Genomic DNA, 15,683 nt, shown 5'->3' on the forward strand with positions numbered 1-15,683 from the left:
GCCGCACAAAGAACTACACTTAAAAGTGTAAGGCCCCTCCCCTTCTGGCTATACACCCTCCCGTAGGAGTACAGATTCCTCAGTTTTAGCTTTGTGCGCAAGGAGGTCAGACACGCACGCATAGCTCCATTGTTTTTAGTCAGCAGCAGCTGCTGACTATATCGGATGGAAGAAAAGAGGACACATATAGTGTCCCCAGCATGCTCCCTTCTCACCCCACTGTATGTCGGAGGTGTTTGTAAGGTTGAGGTACCCATTGCGGGTACGGCGGCAGGAGCCCACATGCTGATTCCTTCCCCATCCCTTTTTACAGGGCTCTGGGTGAAGTGGGATTTACCGGTCTCCAGGCACTGAGACCGTGCTCCATCTACAGCCCCTGGAGAAGATGCTGGATGGAGCGGAGTACATCAGGGACATGGCCCTGCTTCCTCAAGGTACTCTGTGTCCCCGTGCATTTGGCGCTCACACCGCAGCTTGCTGGGTGTTGTAGTGCGCCGGGGGACATCAGCGCTACGGCGCTTGTGCCAGGCCTCATTCAGCTTCGCTGAAGCAGGCACACTAGTGGGAAACGGTCGCGCCGGCCGCTGGGACTGCGGCGCGGCTGGCACTTGTGGTGCGCCGGGGACTTCAGCGCGGCCCGCGCTTTTACGGCGGCCGCGCTGATAACTCGAGTCCCCGGCTTTTGCGGCCTGCTTCCGTTCGTTCCCGCCCCCGGACCTGCCAGTCAGGAGAGGGGCGGGACGCTGGCCACGTCTAGGAACGGTCATGCCGGCCGCTGGGACTGCGGCGCGGCTGACACTTGTGGTGCGCCGGGGACTTCAGCGCGGCCCGCGCTTTTACGGCGGCCGCGCTGATAACTCGAGTCCCCGGCTTTTGCGGCCTGCTTCCGTTCGTTCCCGCCCCCAGACCTGCCAGTCAGGAGAGGGGCGGGACGCTGGCCAGTGCATCAGCGCTGAGGGCTGGAGTCGTTTTTACATACTCCAGCCCTCACAATCGGCACAGAGGGGACACTGTTCCCGCACTTTTGTTTGGGAACTCCCACGGACCGCCCCTCTCCACAGACGCCGGCAGCCATTCCTGCTGACACGCTGAGCTGCAGAGGGGAGCCGGGGAGACCCAGACAGGGAATCTGCAGCCTCTTACCCGCTATTCAGCGGGCGGTAAGCCCCCTCTTGTGCCAGTATTATTCTTAGTATTTTGTTTCAAATACTTTGTACTGCATAGCGCTGGTCGCCCTTTGGCTATAGACTCTCTCACATTGCAGAGAGCCAGCAACATGTCGTCCGTAAAACGCAAGGGTGCCAAGGCACAGACATTATATGCTTCCTGCACCGCTTGTGGGACTTTTCTACCGGCAGGCTCCACGGACCCCCATTGTGTGCAGTGCTCGGCCCCTGCGGCACTTGCACAGCCGGGACCTCTGCTGGACGTGACCCAGGGTGTACCACCTGTGAATGCTGTCCAGGTGACAGGAACTGAGTTTGCAGCTTTTGCTGACAGAATGTCTCTCACTATGTCACAAATTCTTGACACATTGCGAGCTAGGCCTGTACTTCAGGCCACGGACACTGTGCAATCATTGCCCCCTGGTCCCCCTCAGCTCCAAGCTCCGGGACGGGCATATACACCTCAGGGTGAAGACTCTGACTCGGACGATGGCCCCGGGCAGCCTAAGCGGGCTCGCTATGACGGGCCTTCACATTCATCTCAATGGTCAGGATCCCAGCGAGATGAATCTATGGGTGATGAGGCGGACGTAACTGATCAGGATTCTGATCCTGGGACCGCTCTCAATCTAGATACACCAGATGGTGACGCCATAGTTAATGATCTTATATTTAACATCAATAAGATGTTAAATATTTCCCCACCAGCTCCTCTTGTGGAGGAGTCAGCTTCGCAGCACGAGAGAATCCATTTCAGATACCCTAAGCGTACTTTAAGCACTTTTCTGGACCACGCTGACTTTAGAGACGCAATCCAGAAACCCCACGCTTATCCTGAAAGGCGTTTTCCTAAACGGCTTAAAGATACACGCTATCCTTTTCCCCCTGAGGTGGTCAAGGGTTGGACCCAGTGTCCAAAAGTGGATCCTCCAATTTCCAGGCTTGCAGCTAGATCCTTGGTTGCAGTTGAAGATGGAGCGGCACTTAAAGATGCCACTGACAGGCAGATGGAGCTCTGGCTGAAATCCATCTATGAAGCGATTGGAGCGTCATTAGCGCCTTCTTTTGCGGCCGTATGGGCACTCCAAGCTATCTCAGCCGGGCTTGCGCGAGTTGACTCCGTCACACGTGCATGTGCCCCGCAGGTAGCACCATTGACCTCGCAAATGGCGGCATTCGCGTCGTACGCGATTAATGCTGTTCTTGACGCTACAAGCCGCACGGCAGTGGCGTCAGCCAACTCCGTTGTTTTGCGTAGGGCCCTGTGGTTGAGACATTGGAAAGCAGATTCTCATTCCAAGAAGTGCTTAACCAATTTGCCTTTTTCTCGTGACCGATTGTTTGGAGAGCGTTTGGATGAAATCATCAAACACTCCAAGGGTAAGGACTCATCCTTACCGCAACACAGACAAAACAAACCCCAACAAAGGAAGGGTCAGTCTGGTTATCGGTCCTTTCGAGGACCGGGCAGGTCCCAATTCGCCTCGTCAAAAAAGACTCAAAAGGACCAGAGACGCTCAGATTCTTGGAGGTCTCAGTCACGCCCAAAAAGGACAGCCGGAGGAACCGTTGCCAAGACGGCGTCCTCCTGACTTGCGGTCTCCGATTCCCACACCCGCGGTCGGTGGGAGGCTTTCCCACTTTGGCGACATCTGGCTGTCACACGTCAAAGACCGTTGGGTGAGGGATATTCTGTCTCACGGGTACAGGATAGAGTTCAGTTCTCGTCCGCCAACTCGTTTCTTCAGAACTTCTCCACCACCAGACCGAGCCGATGCTCTGTTGCAGGCGGTGGCCGCTCTAAAGGCGGAAGGAGTGGTGACCTCCGTCCCGCTTCAGGAACAAGGTCACGGTTTTTACTCCAATCTGTTTGTGGTCCCAAAAAAGGACGGATCGTATCGGCCCGTCCTGGATCTAAAGTTGCTCAACAGACACGTAAAAGTCAGGAGGTTCCGGATGGAATCCCTACGCTCCGTCATAGCCTCAATGTCTCAAGGAGATTTTCTAGCATCAATAGATATCAAGGATGCGTATCTCCACGTGCCGATCGCACCAGAGCATCAGCGTTTCCTACGCTTCGTCATACACGACGAACACCTACAGTTCGTAGCGTTACCTTTCGGTCTGGCAACAGCCCCCCGGGTCTTCACCAAGGTCATGGCAGCAGTAGTAGCTGTTCTGCACTCGCAGGGTCACTCGGTCATCCCGTATCTAGACGACCTGCTTATAAAGGCACCCTCTCAAGAGGCATGCCAACACAGTCTGAAGGTGGCACTAGACACTCTCCAGAGTTTCGGGTGGATTATCAACTTTCCAAAGTCTCATCTAACCCCGACCCAATCTCTGACTTATCTTGGCATGGAGTTTCATACTCTCTCAGCGATAGTGAAGCTTCCACTGGACAAGCAGTGCTCGCTACGGACTGGAGTGCAATCTCTCCTTCAGAGCCAGTCGCACTCACTGAGGCGCCTCATGCATTTCCTAGGAAAGATGGTAGCAGCAATGGAGGCAGTCCCGTTCGCGCAGTTTCATCTGCGCCCTCTACAATGGGACATTCTACGCCAATGGGACGGGAAATCGACGTCCCTCGACAGGACTGTCTCCCTCTCTCAGACTGCCAAGGACTCTCTCCGTTGGTGGCTTCTCCCCACCTCATTGTCACAGGGAAAGTCGTTCCTTCCCCCGTCCTGGGCAGTGGTCACGACGGATGCGAGCCTATCAGGGTGGGGAGCGGTGTATCTCCACCACAGGGCTCAGGGGATGTGGACTCTGGAAGAGTCCACCCTGCAGATCAATGTTCTGGAAATCAGAGCAATCTATCTTGCCCTGCGAGCCTTCCAACAATGGCTGGAAGGCAAGCAGATTCGGATTCAGTCGGACAATTCTACGGCGGTGGCTTACATCAACCACCAAGGGGGAACACGCAGTCGCCAAGCTTTTCAAGAAGTCCAACGGATTTTGACGTGGGTGGAAAGCAGAGCGTCCACCATATCCGCAGTTCACATCCCAGGCGTGGAAAACTGGGAAGCAGACTTTCTCAGTCGCCAGGGCATGGACGCAGGAGAATGGTCCCTTCACCCGGACGTGTTTCAGCAGATCTGTTGCCGCTGGGGGACGCCGGACGTCGATCTGATGGCGTCACGGCACAACAACAAGGTCCCAGTTTTCATGGCACGGTCTCACGATCACCGAGCACTGGCGGCAGACGCCTTGGTTCAGGATTGGTCGCAATTCCAACTCCCCTATGTGTTCCCACCTCTAGCATTGTTACCCAGAGTTCTCCGGAAAATCAGGTCCGACTGCCATCGAGCCATACTCGTCGCTCCAGATTGGCCAAGAAGGTCGTGGTACCCGGATCTGTGGCATCTCACGGTAGGCCAACCGTGGACACTACCAGACCGTCCAGATTTGCTGTCTCAAGGGCCGTTTTTCCATCTGAATTCTGCGGCCCTGAACCTGACTGTGTGGCCATTGAGTCCTGGATCCTAGCGGCCTCAGGTTTATCTCAGGAGGTTGTTGCCACAATGAGACAGGCTAGAAAACCATCCTCAGCTAAGATCTATCACAGAACGTGGAAGATATTCTTAGCGTGGTGCTTGGCTCAAGGGTTTTCTCCCTGGCCATTTGCATTGCCAATTTTTCTTTCCTTCCTGCAGTCTGGGTTGGAAAAAGGTTTGTCGCTTAGCTCTCTTAAGGGTCAAGTCTCCGCGCTATCCGTATTCTTTCAGAAGCGCTTGGCACAGCTTTCTAAAGTACGCACGTTTCTCCAAGGAGTTTGTCATATCGTTCCTCCTTACAGACGGCCATTGGAACCCTGGGATCTGAACAAGGTTCTCATTGCTCTCCAGAAGCCGCCTTTCGAGCCTTTGAAAGAGGTTCCCCTTTCTCGGCTTTCACAAAAGGTAGTTTTTCTTGTGGCGGTCACGTCTCTTCGAAGAGTGTCCGAGCTAGCGGCGTTATCTTGCAAATCTCCCTTCCTGGTGTTTCACCAAGACAAGGTAGTACTGCGTCCAATTCCAGAGTTTTCTCCCAAGGTGGTTTCTTCCTTTCATCTCAATCAGGATATCACCTTACCATCTTTGTGTCCGCATCCAGTTCACCAATTTGAAAAGGGTTTACATCTGTTGGACCTGGTGAGAGCACTCAGGATTTACATTTCTCGCACGGCGGCTCTACGCCGTTCGGATGCGCTCTTTGTCCTAGTCGCTGGTCAGCATAAGGGATCGCAAGCTTCCAAATCCACCCTGGCGCGGTGGATCAAGGAACCAATTCTTCACACATACCGTTCTGCTGGGCTTCCGATTCCATCTGGACTGAAGGCCCATTCTACCAGAGCCGTGGGTGCGTCCTGGGCATTACGGCATCAGGCTACGGCTCAGCAAGTGTGCCAGGCGGCTACCTGGTCGAGTCTGCACACGTTTACCAAACACTATCAAGTGCATACCTACGCTTCGGCAGATGCCAGCCTAGGTAGACAGGTCCTTCAGGCGGCGGTGGCCCACCTGTAGGAAGAGGCTGTCTGACAGCCCGTTCATGTGGTATCTTTTTACCCACCCAGGGACTGCTTTTGGACGTCCCACTGTCTGGGTCTCCCAATTAGGAGCGAAAAAGAAGGGAATTTTGTTTACTTACCGTAAATTCCTTTTCTTCTAGCTCCAATTGGGAGACCCAGCACCCGCCCTATTTGTTCTTAGGGTTTCGTTTTTTCGGGTGCACATGTTGTTCATGTTGTTTCTTAAGTTCTCCGATCGTGTTATCGGATTGAATTTGTTTTTGAAACTGTTATTGGCTTTCCTCCTTCTTGCTTTGGTACTAAAACTGAGGAATCTGTACTCCTACGGGAGGGTGTATAGCCAGAAGGGGAGGGGCCTTACACTTTTAAGTCTAGTTCTTTGTGCGGCCTCCAGAGGGCAGTAGCTATACACCCACTGTCTGGGTCTCCCAATTGGAGCTAGAAGAAAAGGAATTTACGGTAAGTAAACAAAATTCCCTTCTTTTAAGGAATATTAGCATCATATATATTCTTCTTTAGGATATAAGTGGTTTCATTGTTAGATGAGGTGCAATCCTGACTACAGTAAACAAAATATGATTAGGGGAGGAATACTCCAAAAAACCATCACAAAAATGAGGGTGGATCCAGACTTTTCTGGAATCCAACCCAAATAGCACAAACTCATAGGCTTATTAGAAAAAGAGAGAAAAAACGAGTTTTTAAGGTGCAAAGAGATAACAAGTTTTTATTAAACACAGGTGGGGGGAATCCAAACAGTCATTAAAAACATGTAAAAACATAAATGGCGGTTGTCCCCTACATTAGGGCAAGGTACATGAATTTGATTGTTGATGCATACAACATATGGACAGCACGTGCTTGATGGTGCAGAAAGGACACCTGGGTATTAGTACATACAGGCCACAAAGAAAAATAGTAACAGCACATCATTGGACAAGATTACTGAAAAATTCCATAATTGTCACAAGACCACAGAGTGTATCTGAATCAGGCATAACAAGCTTATATGTGCAAAGGCACTAAAAAGATATACTGCCTAGAGCACTCTCAGGTCATGCTGCCGATAAAGTACATAGCACTGTAAAGTTTGTAGCCATAATAAGGTTTCAAAACCCCAGTCAGAGCCCACACACATGAAGCACAATGCAACAAGAGCCCATTACCAGTCCAACCACGTAAGGGGGAAAGGTCCGCCAGTCACTGCACCTCTTGCCTCCTCCCTGATGAAGATTTAATATAAGCAATATCGAAACGTACGTAGGTCTTCCTGAGGCTGCAGTGACTGGCGGACCTTTCCCCCTTACGTGGTTGGACTGGTAATGGGCTCTTGTTGCATTGTGCTTCATGTGTGTGGGCTCTGACTGGGGTTTTGAAACCTTATTATGGCTACAAACTTTACAGTGCTATGTACTTTATCGGCAGCATGACCTGAGAGTGCTCTAGGCAGTATATCTTTTTAGTGCCTTTGCACATATAAGCTTGTTATGCCTGATTCAGATACACTCTGTGGTCTTGTGACAATTATGGAATTTTTCAGTAATCTTGTCCAATGATGTGCTGTTACTATTTTTCTTTGTGGCCTGTATGTACTAATACCCAGGTGTCCTTTCTGCACCATCAAGCACGTGCTGTCCATATGTTGTATGCATCAACAATCAAATTCATGTACCTTGCCCTAATGTAGGGGACAACCGCCATTTATGTTTTTACATGTTTTTAATGACTGTTTGGATTCCCCCCACCTGTGTTTAATAAAAACTTGTTATCTCTTTGCACCTTAAAAACTCGTTTTTTCTCTCTTTATCTAGTAAACAAAATATGTGGTATGTGTGGTTATATATGCTAATCCTTATAGTAAAAAAAAAAAAAAAAACAACCTAAAAGTTCAAATCACACACCATTTCCCGCGTTGAAAATTAAAGGGTAAAAAAAATACATTTGGTATCGCCGAGTTCAGAAATGCCCAATGTCTCAAAATATAAAATCAATTAATCTGCTCTGTAAACGTCCTAGAGGCAAAAAAATTTCCAAAATTGAAGTTTTTTGGTTGACGCAAAATGCAATAACGGGCGATCAAAACGTAGCATCTGTGCACAAATGTTATCATTAACAACGTCCGCTCGAGACGCAAAAAATAAGTGGTCACTGAGCCCCATATCCTGAAAAATGAACACACTTTTTTTTTTTTTACCCCCTTAGATAAAAGTAAACCTATATTTGTTTGGTGTCTAAAAACTTTTATCATATAGCGAACACGGTTAATAAAATATCCCAAATTTTTTTGTTTTTTTCTTTTTCTTTTTCTTCAAGTTTCCTGCAGTTGAAATTTTTTAATTCGCTGCAATACTCGAAGTTCTAATTTTATCTAACATCTCTCCCAATCCTGCATTATCATTTCCTCTAGAATTCATTATTTTGGATAAATTTTTCAGTATAATGAACATTCTATTTCAATATCACATAACTTCAGTATACTCTTAAAGGGTCGGTGACTTCAAAGGGAACCTGTCAGGTCCAATATGCACCCAGAACCACGAGCAGTTCTGTGTGTATATTGCTAATCCCTGCCTAACCGTCCCTGTATACACTAGCATAGATAGATATTTAGAAAAAGCATTTCTAAAGATCTTTTATCTTATGCTAATGAGCGAGGGGACTAGTCCCAAGGGCGTTAGTTCCCCGGCTAGTTGGCCCCATTAGCATGTTAGTACGCCCCTGTGGGTGTGCTAACATGCTAATGAATATGCAGCGTCCGAGAATGATGTCACTCACCTCTCCGCTGCCATCGCCACCCGACACTGGGTTTCGGCTCTGCGCATGACCCCGGAGTTCCGGTCATGCGCACTATGAAGCCGTGTGTATGTGTCCTGGCTTCAAACTGATGTACATTAAGGCCTAGGTTTCGGCCCATCCAGGACCTTTTGTCTCAGCCATTTTTTTTTGTAAGTAGAATATGTATACTCCTAGCTAGTGTCTTACTCTCTCCACGGAAAGATCAGTTGGATCGAACATATTTCTACTTATAAAAAGGACGTTAGCGAGGTCTTGGATGGGTCAAAACTTAGGCCTCTGCTGTACATGAGGATACTGGTAAGCTGATCTCCCAATTAATACATTTTCCTGAAAAGCAAATTGAGTGCCGTGGTTAACTACTCTACAAATTGTGAACTTCCTAACACTCAGCATCAAATACCTACCCTGAGTATTCTTCATACTCCTGCTCCTCCTGGAGATGTTAGGCTGCTTTCACACATCCGGTTTTTGCTGAGCGGCACAATACGGCGCTTTGCAGAATAAACGCAACAGTTTTGTTTTGCCGCCGGTTGCGTTTTCTTCGGCGCTCCATTGGGAGACCCAGACGATTGGGTGTATAGCACTGCCTCCGGAGGCCACACAAAGCATTACACTAAAAAGTGTAAGGCCCCTCCCCTTCTGGCTATACACCCCCCGTGGGATCACGGGCTGCCCAGTTTTCAAGCTTTGTGCGAAGGAGGTCAGACATCCACGCATAGCTCCACTGTTTAGTCAGCAGTAGCTGCTGACTATATCGGATGGAAGAAAAGAGGGCCCATACTAGGGCCCCCAGCATGCTCCCTTCTCACCCCATTCCGATTGGCGGTGTTTGTTAAGGTTGAGGTACCCATTGTGGGTACGGAGGCTGGAGCCCACATGCTGCTTTCCTTCCCCATCCCCCTGAGGGGCTCTGAGGAAGTGGGATCTTACCGGCCACCAAGCCCTGAGGCCGGGCTCCATCCACAGACCCATAGAACCTGCTGGATACGGAGCTGGGTACCGTTCAGGGACAAGGCCCTGCTACATTCAGGTACTCTGTGTCCCCGTATGGACAGGCCGCGCACACTCCAGACTTGCTGGGTGTGCTAGTGCGCCGGGGACAGTAGCGCTGCGCGCTGGGGTTACAGTCACTGCAGTTTCTCTGAGGGACTTTATGTGTTGGGGACTGCCGCGCCGGCCGCCCCTGGAGCGGCGGCGCGGCTGAGACTTGTGGTGCGCCGGGGACTTAGCGCCGACCGTGCTTTTACGACGGCGGCGCTTATAAATCTAATCCCCGGCTTTTGCGGCCTAGCTCCGCTTCGTTCCCGCCCCCACCCTGTCAATCAGGGAAAGGGAGAGACGCTGTTCTATAGTCAGCGCCGAGGGCTGGAGTCTTATTTACATACTCCAGCCCTCTCACTAGGCACAGTGGGACGCAAGTTTCCCGCTTTTCGTCTGGACACACCCAGGGCCCGCCCCTCTCCACAGGATGCCGGCAGCCATTCCTGCATGCAGTCTGGCTGGAGAACGGACACAGGCTCTGGGAGACCCAGACAAGGGATTTCTGGCGACCACACACCCGCGTTAAGCGGGCGGTAAGCAGCACATTAGTGCTGGCCCCACTAGTGCCACAGTGTTATATTGGTGTATTTTTTTCTCTATACCATATATATATATATATTGCACTGTAAGGTCGCTTCTTGGCTGTATACCCTATATTGCTCTGAGGAGACGACAACATGTCATCCGCAAAACGCAAGGGTGCCAAGACACAGGCTGTTTACACTGCTTGTGCCGCTTGTGGGGCTGATCTACCGGCAGGTTCCAATGACCCCCATTGTGTGCAATGTTCGGTCCCTGTGCCACTTCGTCAGCCGCAGTCTATGGTGGTAGTGGCCCAGGCAGAGTCACCGGTGAACCCTGTCCCGGTGACGGGGACAGAGTTTGCAGTTTTTGCTGACAAGATGTCTGTCACTATGACAAAAATCCTAGAGACCTTGCAGGCCAGGCCAGTTACTCAGACCATGGACACTGCTGCGTCAATGTTCCCCGGTCCCCCTCAGTTGGAGTTAATCCGTGCTTCAAGGGGGTCCCAGGCATCTCAGGCTGAAGGCTCTGACTCAGATGACAGTCCCAGGCAGCCTAAGCGAGCTCGCTGGGAGAGACCCTCCACGTCATCACGCGGATCAGGGTCTCAGCGAGAAGAGTCTCTGCATGATGAGACAGAGGAGGGTGATCAGGAGTCTAATCCTGACGCCGCTCTCAATCTGGATACTCCTGATGGTGACGCCATGGTAAATGACCTTATAGCGGCCATCAATAGACTGTTGGATATTTCTCCCCCAGCCCCTTCAGCAGAAGAGGCAGCTGCACAGCAGGAGAAGTTCCATTTCAGGTATCCCAAGCGTAAACTGAGTACTTTTCTGGACCACGCTGACTTCAGAGAATCAGTCCAGAAACACCATGCTTATCCAGACAAGCGTTTCTCCAAACGTCTTAAGGATACACGTTATCCCTTTCCCCCTGACGTGGTCAAACGCTGGACCCAGTGTCCAAAGGTGGATCCCCCAATCTCCAGGCTTGCGGCTAGATCCATAGTTGCAGTGGAGGATGGGGCTTCACTTAAAGATGCCAATGACAGACAGATGGACCTTTGGTTGAAATCTGTCTATGAAGCTATCGGCGCGTCGTTTGCTCCAGCATTCGCGGCCGTGTGGGCACTCCAAGCTATTTCAGCTGGTCTGGCACAGGTGGACTCTATCATACGTCCAGCAGTGCCGCAAGTGGAGTCATTAACTTCGCAAATGTCTGCGTTTGCGACCTATGCTATCAATGCTGTCCTGGACTCTACGAGCCGTACCTCAATGGCGTCTGCCAACTCTGTGGTTTTGCGCAGAGCCTTGTGGTTAAAGGAATGGAAAGCGGATTCTGCTTCCAAAAAATGTTTAACCAGCTTGCCACTATCTGTAGACAGACTGTTTGGTGAGCAATTGGCTGAAATCATTAAACAGTCCAAGGGTAAAGACTCCTCCTTACCCCAGCCCAGATCAAGCAAACTTCAACAAAGGAGGTGGCAGTCGAGGTTTCGGTCCTTTCGAGGCTCCGGCAAGGCCCAATTCTCCTCGTCCAAAGGGACTCAGAAGGAGCAAAGGGGCTCAGATTCCTGGCGGGCTCACTCACGCCCCAAGAAAGCAACCGGAGGAACCGCTTCCAAGGCGGCTGCCTCATGACTTTCGGCCTCCTCCCTCCGCATCCTCGGTCGGTGGCAGGCTCTCCCGCTTTTGCGACATTTGGCTGCCACAGGTCAAGGACCGGTGGGTAACAGACATTTTGTCTCACGGGTACAGGATAGAGTTCAGTTCTCGTCCTCCGCCTCGGTTCTTCAGAACTTCCCCACATCCCGACCGAGCAGATGCCCTTCTGCAGGCGGTGGGCTCACTAAGAGCAGAAGGAGTGGTGATCCCTGTTCCTCTTCAGGAACAAGGGCAAGGTTTTTACTCCAATCTCTTTGTGGTTCCAAAAAAGGACGGCTCGTTCCGTCCTGTTCTGGACCTAAAGCTGCTCAACAAGCATGTGAACGCCAGGCGGTTCCGGATGGAATCCCTCCGCTCCGTCATTGCCTCAATGTCTCAAGGAGATTTCCTAGCATCAATAGACATCAAAGATGCTTATCTCCACGTGCCGATTGCTACAGAGCACCAACGTTTTCTACGTTTCGTGATAGGACACGAACATCTCCAGTTCGTAGCTCTGCCAATTGGTCTGGCGACAGCACCACGGGTTTTCACCAAGGTCATGGCGGCAGTGGTAGCAGTCTTGCACTCCCAGGGACACTCGGTGATCCCTTACTTGGACGATCTACTTGTCAAAGCACCCTCTCAAGAGGCATGCCAACACAGCCTGAATGTTGCGCTGGAGACTCTCCAGACTTTCGGGTGGATCGTCAACTTTTCAAAGTCAAATCTGTCACCGACTCAATCACTAACGTATCTTGGCATGGAGTTTCATACTCTCTCAGCGATAGTGAAGCTTCCGCTGGACAAGCAGCGGTCACTACAGACAGGGGTACAGTCTCTCCTTCATGGTCAGTCGCACTCCTTAAGGCGCCTCATGCACTTCCTAGGGAAGATGGTGGCAGCAATGGAGGCAGTCCCGTTTGCGCAGTTTCATCTGCGCCCACTTCAATGGGACATTCTCCGCCAATGGGACGGGAAGTCAACTTCCCTGGACAGGAAAGTCTCCCTTTCCCAGACGGCCAAGGACTCTCTGCAATGGTGGCTTCTTCCCACCTCATTATCACAGGGAAGATCATTCCTACCCCCATCCTGGGCAGTGGTCACGACAGACGCCAGTCTGTCAGGGTGGGGAGCAGTTTTTCTCCACCACAGGGCGCAAGGGACGTGGACTCAGCAGGAGTCCACCCTTCAGATCAATGTTCTGGAAATCAGGGCAGTGTATCTTGCCCTACTAGCCTTCCAGCAGTGGCTGGAAGGAAAGCAGATCCGAATTCAGTCGGACAACTCCACAGCGGTGGCATACATCAACCACCAAGGAGGGACACGCAGTCGGCAAGCCTTCCAGGAAGTCCGGCGGATTCTGTTATGGGTGGAGGACAGAGCATCCACCATATCAGCGGTTCACATTCCGGGCGTAGAAAACTGGGAAGCAGACTTCCTCAGTCGCCAGGGTATGGACGCAGGGGAATGGTCCCTTCACCCGGACGTGTTTCAGGAAATCTGTCGCCGCTGGGGGGTGCCGGACGTCGACCTAATGGCGTCTCGGCACAACAACAAGGTCCCGACCTTCATAGCGCGGTCTCGCGATCAAAGAGCTCTGGCGGCAGACGCCTTAGTGCAAGATTGGTCGCAGTTCCGGCTTCCTTATGTGTTCCCACCTCTGGCACTCTTGCCCAGAGTGCTACGCAAGATCAGATCCGATTGCAGCCGCGTCATACTCGTCGCCCCAGACTGGCCGAGGAGGTCGTGGTACCCGGATCTGTGGCATCTCACGGTCGGCCAACCGTGGACACTACCAGACCGACCAGACTTACTGTCCCAAGGGCCGTTTTTCCATCGGAATTCTGCGGCCCTGAACCTGACTGTGTGGCCATTGAGTCCTGGATCCTAGCGTCTTCAGGATTATCCCAAGGAGTCGTTGCCACCATGAGACAGGCTAGGAAGTCCACTTCTGCTAAGATCTACCACAGAACGTGGAGGATTTTCTTATCCTGGTGCTCTGCACAAGGAGTATCCCCCTGGCCATTCGCGTTACCTACTTTTCTTTCCTTCCTGCAATCTGGGTTGGAAAAGGGCTTGTCGCTCGGCTCCCTTAAAGGGCAAGTCTCGGCACTATCCGTGTTTTTTGAGAAGCGTCTAGCACGACTTTCTCAGGTGCGCACGTTCCTGCAGGGGGTTTGTCATATCGTCCCTCCGTACAGGCGGCCGTTAGATCCATGGGATCTAAACAGGGTACTAGTTGCTCTCCAGAAACCGCCCTTCGAGCCTCTGAAGGATGTTTCACTTTCTCGTCTCTCACAGAAAGTGGCCTTTCTAGTGGCGGTCACGTCTCTTCGGAGAGTGTCTGAGCTAGCAGCACTGTCATCCAAGGCTCCCTTCCTGGTGTTCCACCAGGACAAGGTAGTGCTGCGCCCCATTCAGGAGTTTCTCCCTAAGGTGGTATCCTCTTTTCATCTTAATCAGGATATCTCCTTGCCTTCCTTTTGTCCTCATCCAGTTCATCGGTATGAAAAGGATTTACATTTGTTAGATCTGGTGAGAGCACTCAGAATCTACATTTCCCGCACGGCGCCCCTGCGCCGCTCGGATGCACTCTTTGTCCTTGTCGCTGGTAAGCGCAAAGGGTCGCAGGCTTCCAAAGCCACCCTGGCTCGATGGATCAAAGAACCAATTCTTGAAGCCTACCGTTCTGCTGGGCTTCCGGTTCCGTCAGGGCTGAAGGCCCACTCAACCAGAGCCGTGGGTGCGTCCTGGGCATTACGACACCAGGCTACGGCTCAACAGGTGTGCCAGGCAGCTACCTGGTCGAGTCTGCACACTTTCACCAAACATTATCAGGTGCATACCTATGCTTCGGCGGACGCCAGCCTAGGTAGAAGAGTCCTGCAGGCGGCAGTGACCTCCCCGTAGGGGAAGGCTGTCTTGCAGCTCTAACATGAGGTATTTCTTTACCCACCCAGGGACTGCTTTTGGACGTCCCAATCGTCTGGGTCTCCCAATGGAGCGCCGAAGAAGAAGGGAATTTTGTTACTTACCGTAAATTCCTTTTCTTCTAGCTCCTATTGGGAGACCCAGCACCCGCCCTGTTGTCCTTCGGGATTGTTGGTTTTTTTCGGGTACACATGTTGTTCATGTTCAACGGTTTTCAGTTCTCCGATGTTACTTCGGAGTGAATTTGTTTAAACCAGTTATTGGCTTTCCTCCTTCTTGCTTTAGCACTAAAACTGAGCAGCACGTGATCCCACGGGGGGTGTATAGCCAGAAGGGGAGGGGCCTTACACTTTTTAGTGTAATGCTTTGTGTGGCCTCCGGAGGCAGTGCTATACACCCAATCGTCTGGGTCTCCCAATAGGAGCTAGAAGAAAAGGAATTTACGGTAAGTAACAAAATTCCCTTCTTTTTCTGCATAGACTTGCATTAGCGCCGTATTGTGCCGCATGGCCTTGCGTTGCGTCCGGTTTTTGCCGGATGCGTCATATTTAGCCCATGCAGCAGTCGGATGGAACGTTGCCTGGCACGTTTTTTGTGCGGCCAAAAAAAACGCATCGCGCCGGATGCGGCGCGATTTACAATGCAAGCCTATGGACGCCAAATGCGGCGTCCTGCGGCAAAAACCGCATCCGGCTGCCGGATGCGTTTTTTGCACTGCGCATGCTCAGTATCAAGCCGCATCCGTCAAACGGACGAGCCGCATGAAAAAACTTTTGCAACGGATCCGTTTTTTTCGCTGCATCCGTTGCATAGGTTATTGAGCCGCACTGCAAAAACCGGATGTGTGAAAGCAGCCTTACGGCCTTGCTTTTTTTTTTTTTTTTCCACATCCAGGCGGAAGTGAACAGAAATGGAATTGCCTTTTTAATTTGTGAAGTAAACCAGCCAACAATTGTCTAGCAAGGCGCACCTAACTTGTGAAACGGCTTTTACTAGTGTTGAGCGAGTAGTTATCTATTCGTACTCGCCATGCCGTTAGCGAGTACTGTCCACTACTCGCAT

At 51.3% G+C, this 15,683-nt stretch overlaps 1 protein-coding gene across 3 annotated transcripts in view; it reads left to right on the top strand.

The window, feature by feature from the left end:
- The window catches only part of CDKN3 (cyclin dependent kinase inhibitor 3), a 104,079-nt gene that overhangs the window by 19,350 nt on the left and 69,046 nt on the right, over window positions 1-15,683 (top strand). The gene's annotated exons all lie outside the window — the stretch shown is intronic.

The sequence above is a fragment of the Anomaloglossus baeobatrachus genome, chromosome 12, assembly GCF_048569485.1.
Source record: "Anomaloglossus baeobatrachus isolate aAnoBae1 chromosome 12, aAnoBae1.hap1, whole genome shotgun sequence".
In the NCBI taxonomy this organism is placed as follows: Eukaryota; Metazoa; Chordata; class Amphibia; order Anura; family Aromobatidae; genus Anomaloglossus; species Anomaloglossus baeobatrachus.